This window comes from Astatotilapia calliptera, chromosome 18, assembly GCF_900246225.1.
Source record: "Astatotilapia calliptera chromosome 18, fAstCal1.2, whole genome shotgun sequence".
In the NCBI taxonomy this organism is placed as follows: domain Eukaryota; kingdom Metazoa; phylum Chordata; class Actinopteri; order Cichliformes; family Cichlidae; genus Astatotilapia; species Astatotilapia calliptera.
In genome coordinates, this window is record NC_039319.1 from 1,142,747 (window position 1) to 1,155,726 (window position 12,980).

Genomic DNA, 12,980 nt, shown 5'->3' on the forward strand with positions numbered 1-12,980 from the left:
GAGCCTGAGAGCTGCATCAGAAGCCTGATCAGATGTAATCTCAGTGGAAGGGTGACTGTCAAAGCCTCTCTTAATGAAGATAAATGGGATATAAAAGGCAGGGATGTGTCAAATTACACAGGAACAGCTCTAAATCAGTGTCAACAGGTCTGATGGAGTGAAAATTTTAAATCTTTATCAATATGTAAGAAGCGCTCTTGAGAGAGGTACAACAGTAACTGTATACAGCTATCTGTCAGGTTTAGGCCGTGTCATGGTGTCGGGCTGTGAGTAGTTTTGAGGACCTTGTCAAACTTGATGAAGTCATGAACAGTACTGTCAGATTTTGATCAAGCAAGTCAATTATTGACAAACTATAAGTGTCCAGCAGAACCAGGAGAGGGAGGAGTGACCATCTGCTGTGGCCGTCTAAGGGTCAGGGGAGGAAGACTGGACAAAGACTCACTATAGAAGAGAGCCAGAGATGAATAATATCATTCAGGGTCACCTGGTCCAGCCCTAACTATATGCTTTAGCAAAAAGGAAAGTTTGAAGCCTAATCTTGAAAGTAGAGATAGTGTCTGTCTCCTGAATCCAAACTGGAAGCTGGTTCCACAGAAGAGCGGCCTGAAAACTGAAGGCTCTGCCTCCCATTCTACTTTTAAATACTCTAGGAACAACAAGTAGGCCTGCAGAGCGAGAGCGAAGTGCTCTAATAGGGTGATATGGTACTACAAGGTCATTGAGATAAGATGGGGCCTGATTATTTAAGAGCTTGTATGTGAGGAGCAGGATTTTGAATTCAATTCTGGATTTAACAGGAAGCCAATGAAGGGAAGCCAAAACAGGAGAAATCTGCTCTCTCTTTCTAGTCCCTGTCAGGACTCTTGCTGCAGCATTTTGGATCAGCTGAAGGCTTTTCAGGGAGTTTTTAGGACTTCCTGATAATAATGAATTACAGTCGTCCAGCCTGGAAGTAATAAATGCATGAACTAGTTTTTCAGCGTCACTCTGAGACAGGATATTTCTAATTTTAGAGATGTTGCATAAATGGAAGAAAGCAGTCTTACATATTTGTTTAATATGTGCATTGAAGGACATGTCCTGGTCAAAAATGACTCCAAGGTTCCTCACAGTGTTACTGGAGGCCAAGGTAATGCCATCCAGAGTAAGAATCTGCTTAGATACCATATTTCTAAGCTTTTCAGGGCCGAGTACAATAACCTCAGTTTGATCTGAATTAAGAAGCAGAAAGTTAGCGGCCATCCAGGTCTTTATGTCTTTAAGACATTCCTGCAGTTTAACTCATTGGTGTGTGTTATCTGGCTTCATGGACAGATAGAGCTGGGTGTCATCAGCATAGCAGTGTAAATGTATGCTATGTCTTCTAATGATGCTGCCTAAGGGAAGCATGTATAATGTAAACAGAATTGGTCCTAGCACTGAACCCTGTGGAACTCCATAATTAACCTCAGTGTGTGAAGAGGACTCTCCATTTACATGCACAAACTGGAGTCTATTAGATAGATATGATACAAACCACTGCAGCGCAGTACCTGTAATACCTACAGCATGTTCTAATCGCTCTAATAGGATATTATGGTCGACAGTATCGAACGCTGCACTGAGGTCTAGCAGGACAAGCACAGAGATGAGTCCACTGTCAGAGGCCATAAGAAGATCATTTGTAACCTTCACTAAAGCTGTTTCTGTGCTGTGATGAGCTCTGAAACCTGACTGAAACTCTTCAAATAAACCTCTGCAGATGATCTGTTAGCTGTTTGACAACTACTCTTTCAAGGATCTTTGATATGAAAGGAAGGTTGGAGATTGGCCTATAATTAGCTAAGACTGCTGGGTCTAGAGATGCTTTTTGAGTAAAGGTTTAACTACAGCCAGCTTGAAGGCCTGTGGTACATAGCTGATTATTAGAGATAGGTTGATCATATTTAACATCGAAGAATTAATTAATGGCAGGACTTCTTTGAGCAGTTTTGTAGGAATGGGGTCTAAAAGACACGTTGATGGTTTGGAGGAAGTAATTATTGAAGTTAACTCAGAAAGATCAATTAGAGAAAAAGAGTCTAACTTAACATCAATGGTACTAAGAGTAGCTGTAGATAATATTACATCTGTGGGATGATTACTGGTAATTTTTTCTCTAATGATAAAAAGTTTATTTGTGAAGAAGTTCATGAAGTCATTACTAGTTAACGTTAAAGGGATGGTTGGCTCAACAGAGCTCTGACTTTTTGTCAGCCTGGCTACAGAGCTGAAGAGAAACCTGGGGTTGTTCTTATTTTCTTCAATCAGTGATGAATAGTAAGATGTTCTGGCTTTGCGGAGGGCTTTCTTATAAAGCAGCAAACTATTTCTCCAGGCTACATGATGATCCTCTAAATTTGTGACACGCCATTTCCTCTCCAGCTTACGAGTCATCTGCTTTAGGCTACGTGTTTGAGAATTATACCACGGAGTCAGGTACTTCTGATTAGAGACCTTAGTTTTCACAGGAGCTACAGTATCCAGAGTCGTACGTAGTGAGGAGGTGAAATTATTAACAAGATAATCGACCTCTGTTAGGGTAGCGTTCAGATAGCTGCTCTGCTCTGTGTTGGTACAGGGCATTGAAGATGATAACAGTGGGTGGATTATATTCTTAAACTTAGTTACAGCGCTTTCAGAAAGACATCTACTTTGATAAAGTCTACTCTCCACTGCTGTGTAATCAATTATTGTAAATGTAAATGTTATCAGGAAATGATCAGACAGCAGAGGGTTTTCAGGAAACACTGTTAAATGTTCAGTTTCTATGCCATATGTTAACACAAGATCTAGAGTGTGATTAAAGTGGTGGGTTCTTTTACATTTTGAGAGAAACCAATTGAGTCTAATAACAGATTAAATGCCATGTTGAGGCTGTCATTTTTAGCATCTACATGGATGTTAAAATCACCCACAATAATTATTTTTTTAACTTTTATTTAACTTTATTTAACCAGGACGATCCCATTGAGATTAAAAATCTCTTTTTCAAGGGAGACCTTGATAGGCTGCTGCCTATCTTGGCCAGGTCTCACAGTTACAGAAATTACTCAATCAAACGCAGGCAGCAACAACACACATGCAACAATAAATGAAGCAATACAAATAAAATAAAATAAAATTCAATAAAGTTCAAATAAAAAAAAAAAGTCAGTTAAAATAACAATCAATCTAATTGAAACAGTTGCATGTTATGGACATAAAGACCTGGATGGCCTCTTCCATTTTGTGCAACATCTCTAAAATTAGAAATATCCTGTCTCAGAGTGACGCTGAAAAACGAGTTCGTGCATTTATTACTTCCAGGCTGGACGACTGTAATTCATTATTATCAGGAAGTCCTAAAACCTCCCTGAAAAGCCTTCAGCTGATCCAAAATGCTGCAGCAAGAGTCCTGACAGGGACTAGAAAGAGAGAGCAGATTTCTCCTGTTTTGGCTTCCTGTTAAATCCAGAATTCAAAATCCTGCTCCTCACATACATCGTCCCTGAGCCTGGTTCTGCTGGAGGTTTCTTTCTGTTAAAAGGGAGCTTTTTTCCCCCACTGTCACCAAAGTGCATGGAGAGTCATCTGATTGTTGGGTTTTTCTCTGTATTAATAGAATCGTTACCTTACAAGTTCAAGTTCAATTCCAAAAAGTTGAATTGATCTGAAGACTTTTTTTTGAAAATGAATCAATAAATTAAAACAATTGAAATGTTGCCCCCAATTCACACTGAACACACTGAAGAAGTATTAATAATATTTCAGTTGTATTATGTATCAGTGTGAAAGGTTTACCCTCTGTACTACACACAGAATGTAAAAAGAGAGAATAATGTTACTTTGCAACCCACAACATTTAGTATTGATTAAACAAATTTGAGTATTTAAACAAATAACAGGACATTATAGGTAATTCAACTGGTTTTGTTTTGTTTTTTGCATTGAAACGTGATGGACTTTGAGAAATTCCAGCTGCCACAGGATTAAAGGCAGCGTGTACCATACACAGCTTACAGGGTAAACACACAGGGACAGTCACTCCAAACATCATCGATTTAAACTCATGACCTTCTTGCTGAGTCAACAGCATTGTTCACTGCACCATTTTTACATTTTAATTAATTTAAATTTTTATTTTCAATCATGACTCCTAAGATGTCTGTAACATGCAGCTGATTCTAAAGATAATTCTTTCATGCAGAAAACAGTAATCAGTGTTTGAGATCAGCAGAGCTGCTTAAACTGGAGCGAGCTGCGATCCTCTCTGTGGTTTGTTGTGTTTCCTGTTTGCGCAAAATACAACAACAATACAAAGATAACTGTGTGTGTGTGTGTGTGTGTGTGTGTGTGTGTGTGTGTGTGTGTGTGCTCTTATCTTCATGTGAGTACATTTTAACATAAACTTAAATAAATAATGTAGAAATAAACTCATTGGTGCAAAGTGGACGTGAGGCTGTGTGTCACCAGCAAACAAAGAAAATATATTTATTTGTTTCAGATTTGTTTCATTTCAAAGAGATATAAATCATGAAAGCAGATAAAGTGTATATTAATTACAGAGTCTCAATTTTCCTTAAAAAATATCTCACTTCCAAAACAAAGTCTTGTCTTCCTGAAGCAGTAAAACAAGTGTTAATTAAAACAAGTGTTAATTAAAACAGCTGATTTAAAGTAAAAAAAAAAAAAGTATGCAAATACTGGAGAATTTAAGGTTTCTTCACTTTATGGAAGGTGTGGAAGCTGGAATGGAAGAAACAGAATCTGGGCCAGATGTGCTTTATAACAGGTAGAGATGAGTATCAGTAACTGACAGATTGACTGTAATCTGTGGGAGTCAGATTTCTGTCAGTGACATAAAGAACATGCAAATTCATGCAAACTTTTATGTAATGTGTTTTTTTCTGGAACTGCTCTGCAGCAGTTTACAGCCGAGTGTGAAGCAGTGCGAATGAGAATCAGCACCTCCAAGTCTGAGGCCAGGGTCCTCAGCCGGAAAAGGGTGGAGTGCCCACTCTGGGTCAGGTTCTTGCCCCAAGCGGAGGAGTTTAAATATCTCACGAGTGTTCACGAGTGACGGGAGAAGGGAGCGGGAGCATCACTGCATCACTGCAGCCGCTGCACCAGTCTGAGAGCTGAGCGTAAAAACTAAGCTTTCGATTTCCCGGTTGATCTACGTCCCCACCCTCCCCCATAGTCACGAGCTGTGGGTAGTGACCAAAAGAACGAGATCGCGAGCACAAGCGGGAGAAATGGGCTTCCTCCGAAGGGTGGCTGGCCTCTCCTGCAGATGAAGATTTTACTTTACCTTTACGAAATGTGATGAAACGATCTAAATGATTTTCAAAACAAATAAAACCCCTAAAAATTAATTAATTATAATAGGATTTATTTTGGCAAATCTAATAAATAATTTGGAAAATAAATGAAAGATTAACAACTTTTTCAAGAAATGACTTGTTCACTGTTTCTGCTGTTGCAGGACGGAGACAAAGATTTTTCCCGTGGGACAGAAAAGTATGAGGACTACCCAGAGTTCTCCTGGGTCCTGGTATAAGATAAGATACCGTTATTAGTCCCACAAGGGGAAATTTCATGTTAAGGCTGCCGTCCTATTGAGCACAATGGCGGCGCCATCTTACCCTCCGACCATACATACATTACACAAAAACATCACATGGGGAAGACAGGTCAGAGAGCTATAACAATGGAAATGCACCACATGAGGAAAGAGAAGGAGAAAAAATAACTCCCCCCAGACTGAGCTCCAACAGGGAGATCAGTTTGAGAACAGAAAAAGTTCGAGTTGTATCAAGTTAAAGTTTAGTATCATGATAACCCTGATTTATAGTTGTCAGTGTCACTAGTTTGATTATTTGTGCTTTGAAGTTTCTAACAGGTTGGATGAACCTTACATGTGCATACACAGCATAACATTTCATAATGATACAGAGGACGTGTTCACCATCACGGTCCAATCACACATTTCTCGTCATTGGGATGTTTTGCTGTGAGATATAAAGTTCATTTGTTTACTGATCTGAGTGCAGATCATCAGATCTGTGAGGATGAATCATGTCAGTCTGACACTTCCAGGTTACACAACCACACTCAGTGGAACACAGACGGATCCTCTCTGCCCGTGGAAAACAGGTGGAGTGGAAGTGGTGTGGATGTCTCTCTCACACACACACACACACACACACACACACACACACACACACACACACTGTTTCCACTGAGTGTGGTTGTGTAACCTGGAAGTGTCAGACTGACATGATTCATCCTCACAGATCTGATGATCTGCACTCAGATCAGTAAACAAATGAATGTTTAACAAACAAATGTGATTGGACCGTGATGGTGAACACAAATAATCAAACTAGTGACACTGACAACTATAAATCAGGGTTATCATGATACTAAACTTTAACTTGATACAACTCGAACTTTTTCTGTTCTCAAACTGATCTCCCTGTTGGAGCTCAGTCTGGGGGGAGTTATTTTTTCTCCTTCTCTTTCCTCATGTGGTGCATTTCCATTGTTATAGCTCTCTGACCTGTCTTCCCCATGTGATGTTTTTGTGTAATGTATGTATGGTCGGAGGGTAAGATGGCGCCGCCATTGTGCTCAATAGGACGGCAGCCTTAACATGAAATTTCCCCTTGTGGGACTAATAACGGTATCTTATCTTATACCAGGACCCAGGAGAACTCTGGGTAGTCCTCATACTTTTCTGTCCCACGGGAAAAATCTTTGTCTCCGTCCTGCAACAGCAGAAACAGTGAACAAGTCATTTCTTGAAAAAGTTGTTAATCTTTCATTTATTTTCCAAATTATTTATTAGATTTGCCAAAATAAATCCTATTATAATTAATTAATTTTTAGGGGTTTTATTTGTTTTGAAAATCATTTAGATCGTTTCATCACATTTCGTAAAGGTAAAGTAAAATCTTAATCTGCAGGAGAGGCCAGCCACCCTTCGGAGGAAGCCCATTTCTGCCGCTTGTATTCGCGATCTCGTTCTTTCGGTCACTACCCACAGCTCGTGACCATGGGGGAGGGTGGGGACGTAGATCAACCGGGAAATCGAGAGCTTAGTTTTTACACTCAGCTCTCAGACTGGTGCAGCGGCTGCAGTGATGCAGTGATGCTCCCGCTCCCTTCTCCCGTCATTCGTGAACACTCGTGAGATATTTAAACTCCTCCACTTGGGGCAAGAACCTGACCCAGAGTGGGCACTCCACCCTTTTCCGGCTGAGGACCCTGGCCTCAGACTTGGAGGTGCTGATTCTCATTCCCACTGCTTCACACTCGGCTGTAAACTGCTGCAGTGCAGTTCCAGAAAAAAACACATTACTTAAAAAGTTTGCATGAATTTGCATGTTCTTTATGTCACTGACAGAAATCTGACTCCCACAGATTACAGTCAATCTGTCAGTTACTGATACTCATCTCTACCTGTTATAAAGCACATCTGGCCCAGATTCTGTTTCTTCCATTCCAGCTTCCACACCTTCCATAAAGTGAAGAAACCTTAAATTCTCCAGTATTTGCATACTTTTTTTTTTTTACTTTAAATCAGCTGTTTTAATTAACACTTGTTTTAATTAACACTTGTTTTACTGCTTCAGGAAGACAAGACTTTGTTTTGGAAGTGAGATATTTTTTAAGGAAAATTGAGGCTGTAATTAATATACACTTTATCAGCTTTCATGATTTATATCTCTTTGAAATGAAACAAATCTGAAAAAAGTTAACATATTTTCTTTGTTTGCTGGTGACACACAGCCTCATGTCCACTTTGCACCAATGAGTGACTTTCTACATTATTTATTTAAGTTTATGTTAAAATGTACTCACATGAAGATAAGAGCACACACACGCACACACACACACACACACACACACACACACACACACACACACACACACACACAGTTATCTTTGTATTGTTGTTGTATTTTGCGCAAACAGGAAACACAACAAACCACAGAGAGGATCGCAGCTCGCTCCAGTTTAAGCAGCTCTGCTGATCTCAAACACTGATTACTGTTTTCTGCATGAAAGAATTATCTTTAGAATCAGCTGCATGTTACAGACATCTTAGGAGTCATGATTGAAAATACAAATTTAAATTAATTAAAATGTAAAAATGGTGCCGTGAACAATGCTGTTGACTCAGCAAGAAGGTCATGAGTTTAAATCGATGATGTTTGGAGTGACTGTCCCTGTGTGTTTACCCTGTAAGCTGTGTATGGTACACGCTGCCTTTAATCCTGTGGCAGCTGGAATTTCTCAAAGTCCATCACGTTTCAATGCAAAAAACAAAACAAAACCAGTTGAATTACCTATAATGTCCTGTTATTTGTTTAAATACTCACATTTGTTTAATCAATACTAAATGCTGTGGGTTGCAAAGCAACATTATTCTCTCTTTTTACATTCTGTGTGTAGTACAGAGGGTAAACCTTTCACACTGATACATAATACAACTGAAATATTATTAATACGTCTTCAGTGTGTTCAGTGTGAATTGGGGGCAAAATTTCAATTGTTTTAATTTATTGATTCATTTTCAAAAAAAAGTCTTCAGATCAATTCAACTTTTTTGAATTGAACTTGATATTGTAAGGTAACGATTCTATTAATACAGAGAAAAACCCAACAATCAGATGACTCTCCATGCACTTTGGTGACAGTGGGGAAAAAAAGCTCCCTTTTAACAGAAAGAAACCTCCAGCAGAACCAGGCTCAGGGACGATGTATGTGAGGAGCAGGATTTTGAATTCTGGATTTAACAGGAACTAAGAATATGTGGACGGGACGAGCAGTCCCGTCCACATATTCTAATGATGCTTAATCTTAATCCTGCCGCACGCAGTGATCCTTAAGAACAGTTTCCACTCAGTCAGTGTTTGTTAGATGATGTTAATTAGCGATTTAAAGACACTGAAGAAGTTGAATTGTGATCAAGGCTTCATGAGGTAACATCAGTTGTCACAGTAACCGGGAGATGAATCCCATAATAAACCATACCACATATCTGGGTAGAACGACCTGCTGTCCAAATACTTTTGGTTATCAAGATTGAAGAATGGAAGCATTTGCTCACAGAACGACTGCACGCGTGTCTCGGTTTTGTTAAACTGCAGCCGTCTGCAGGCTCAAAACTCTCCGTCCATTTTCTTCTGTGCGGGTTTGAGTCGCAGGAGCAGCAGGCGATGCAAAGCTATGCGACTTTTCTCCTTAAAGTCAAATTTGTGTGATTTTGTTTGTGTGACATTTTCATCTAAGATGTGCGTAACAAGCCCGTGCATGTCTGATCAGATGCTGCCCTCAGCTCGGTCGCATTCTTGTCCCAAAGCCAACTTTCTACTTGTGTTTGAGGCTCATTTAAAGGATGATTTACAAAGAAAACTTTTAGAAAATTGGACTGTTTTCTGCAGTTTTTCTTTTTCAGAAATGTTGTGACAGAAGTTTTTCATTTGCAGGCACATTTACATCCAACAACTGAATGCATATGATTATCAAAAGCATCTTATTCTAATCTGCTTTATCTCAGTGTGAAAGTTGACACATTTTCTGTAGTGTGAGAGATTCGCTGTCATTCTGCGGAGGTGTTTGTATCTGCGATCTGATTGGCTGCTGCTGCTGCTGGAAAATCTTCTGCCTCACTGTTTCCACAGGATGTGGTCGCCCGATGTGATCGAGCTGCAGCGTGATGGCTGCGTCACAGACGAAGGCGGCTGCGGTTTCTGCCTCAAAGCCTGCTGGGACAGGAAGCGTGTCAGTGGGGGTGGGCGGGGAAATCGAGGTCAGGCGGTGCTGGAGGTAAGGATGTACGATCAGGTGTGGCCTCACGGTCGGTGTGAGAAAACAGATTAGACGCCTAAATATGAAACGTGTGCAGCCGGTGGCACCGCCGCAGTTTCCACGTCACAGAGATGAGGCCAAAAATCCGACCTCAGGTGCGTCTGCAGGTGGACACGCCAGCAGCTGCACCAGGAGACCCAAAAGCATCTGTGCACGTGTTACAGAAAATATTAACGATCAAACAAACCTGTTTCATATTACACGACTCTGTTTTTCACCAAGCTTTCATCTCTGAGACGTGAACAGAAAGAAGGACTCCGTGATCGTGGGCTGTTCCTGTTAGTGTGCAGCAGCTCAAACTGTTAAATATCTGCAGTTATTTTTATTTATGTCTGATAATATCTTTACTGTCATGGCTGAATTTCACTGATTTCTGCAGATTCTGAAGCATCATTGAACGTCCAGCTCGAAGGGTCGAGAGACATGACAGGAGGATGAAAACAGACTTTAGCTCTTCTGTTGTTGTGATGTCGGAACAGGATGTCACAGCATCAGAAACAATTATTGTTTCTTTTTTTAATTTCTTTTTCAAACACATGACGAAGCTGCTCCGATGAAGCCTGACCTTCTCTCAGTTCAGTATTCAGTGAAATGCACACGAGTACAGATAATTACTGTGAGCACACGTGTATGTTTATGATGATGTTAGAACATGTAGAATAAATAAAGAATGCAGTCTTGTGGATTTGCAGGGTTTGCTGTACCAGGTTAGGTCAGAACTCAAACAGGAAACACTTTTCAGGCCAAAGTAAAAGTTTTGCTCCCAAATCTTCACTAAAGTCCAAACGTTTCAGTAAAATGTTGCATAAACGAAGCTGTTTGTCTTACTTGGATACTTTTCTTTCTTCCTGTGTTTTGGCAGCAAATGTTTCAGTGTTGAAAACTGGAGCAGCTTTAATAATCACAGCTTACCTTTGATGTTAGAAGCTCCACTTTATATTATAATAGACACTTTATTAGAAAGTAAATAAACATAATTCATGTTTAAAAACACCTCAATTATGGTCATAAACAGAAAATCTATATAGTTTCAGTTTCTAATCCTTTTACTGAGTAATTATGGACTTTTAGAACTCAGAAGCAAAACCGAACCTTGGCTGGGCCTTTAAGATGCATCATCTAAAAACACAGTTTAGTGTTACAGTCGAGTCAACTTTAACGACTTTACAAAGTTTTATTTTTAATAAAATCTGCTTGTTTTATTTCTTTAATGTACAAATATGTCAGTTAGTCTGATGAGAAGATTCATTTACTAGGACACGAGTTCAGTTTATTTGTATTTGTTTCTGTAATTATCTGAAATTATTTCATCACTTCCTTGACTTTGTGTTCCGATGGTGAATTTTCCTGATTCTGCACATGTAGCTTTGAAATTAAAATGAATTTTGATAATGCTTCAAAAAGCAAACAAACTGCTACATTAGCCTCCATATGCATCTGAAGAAGGCTGACACGCTGTGAGATTTCTGTGTTATGTGCAGCAGCAGTCAGATCAGTGTTGAACTGTTTGATGTCTCGACCAACAGACACAGAAAAAGGCTTCAGGGATTATTTTAGTGTTACTTTGTGTATTTTATTAGGACTGTTTCATCGTGTGTTACACACTGCAGCGGAGCCTCGATGTTCCCTTATTGATATTATGAACACAATCAGAGCCGTCTGCTGGACTCTGACCTGCTTCATGTTTTCTGTGTTTGAGTTTGAAGCTCCACACAGGAAAATAAACCAACAAGTGTTTCAGACTGGAAGAACTGGTCCCAGACGCCACCCTGGGTGCTGCTGCTGGAGGCCCTGCATGTTTGGAGACCTCGTTCACTCTGGTGTTTCTCTTTCGTCCACTGTCATCACACATCTTTCAGTTTCACTCATCATTTCATCATTGCATTTGTCCAGTGTGACATCACTGTCCTTGTGTGTCCTTTGCTTTGTTCTAGAGTCCCTGCAGATGTTTACAGATGTCACCATCATCATCCTCATTATGAAGAGTGCGACCTTGTTTTTGTGTGAGTGTCAGAGACGTGGCTGTAACCACACAAACATCACCGTGTCTGTTTGTTGGTGGGTTTTATTTGTTGTTTTTGCAGCTTCACCGCTGACAGGAAGCCAGCAGCAGCAGGGCAGAGCGAGGAAGCGGCGCTGCAGCGGTGGGAGGCTCTGAGGTCGCCTCACAACCTGACAAACATCCGGCAGCAGATGCGGAAGAAGAAAAACCCGACCTCAGAATGTTTCCAACACACGTGGTGGAAAAAAGCTGCAGCTGAAGCAGCCTGCACACTTTCAGGAACTTTGTGCCTCTCAAGAAATAAAAATATGGCCATTTAAAGTCATTATAATACAGGCAAATATGCTTTATATATAATACATTAGAATACAGCAACATCACTTTCTTCAGTGTAGCAGCAGAGCTAAAGTCTTTTGCAGACACATGGGAAATGCAGCTGTGCTCTGATCTGTGCATCACATGTTTATCTGCTGCATATAAACACTAAAGGAGACAAACAGTAACAACATGTTAGTAACTGGATTCAAAAACGCAGCAGACGAGACTGAAAGAAACAGATAATGTTTGCAGACTGACAGCTGAGCATGCGTGTAAAACGTGATCCTCAAACACTGAATCTGCTGCACAGATCAGACTGAGGAGCCTCACTGAGCTCCAGCACTGTTATTTCCCCTGATCTGGACCTCAGCTGGTGTTGGACTGAGTCCGTGTGCAGACCAGAGAGAACAGCATCAAGCAAACCAGGGAACACAGGAACGAGCCAGAGGTCAGTGCTGAGCGCTGTCGACATGCTGTCATCTTTATTATTATTATGTTATTTTCATATTTGGACTTTACATGCAGAATGTAGCGACCAATCAGGTGCGACTCTCATCGCTGATGGAAGCGGAGCAGGAAGCTCTGAGAGGGACACAACATGTGATTGCAGACGCTCAGAGTTCCTCCACATCAAACTGGAAAAGTGTTTCTTTGTTCACGTCTTTATTAGCGCCGAGTGTGTGAACTTCACACTGTTGTGCGCAGGAACAAACACAGACCGATGTGTGTGTCTGTCAGTGACCGTTGAATGCTGCGGCGCATGTTCACCTAAAACAGT

General features: G+C 40.4%; 1 long non-coding RNA gene across 1 annotated transcript; it reads left to right on the plus strand.

Moving 5' to 3' along the window:
- The first annotated feature begins 11,220 nt into the window (after positions 1-11,220).
- Positions 11,221-12,980, plus strand: LOC113010395 (uncharacterized). Its single transcript, XR_003270335.1, has 3 exons — positions 11,221-11,702; positions 11,817-11,885; positions 11,967-12,980. It is a non-coding gene; the product is annotated as an uncharacterized LOC113010395 (long non-coding RNA).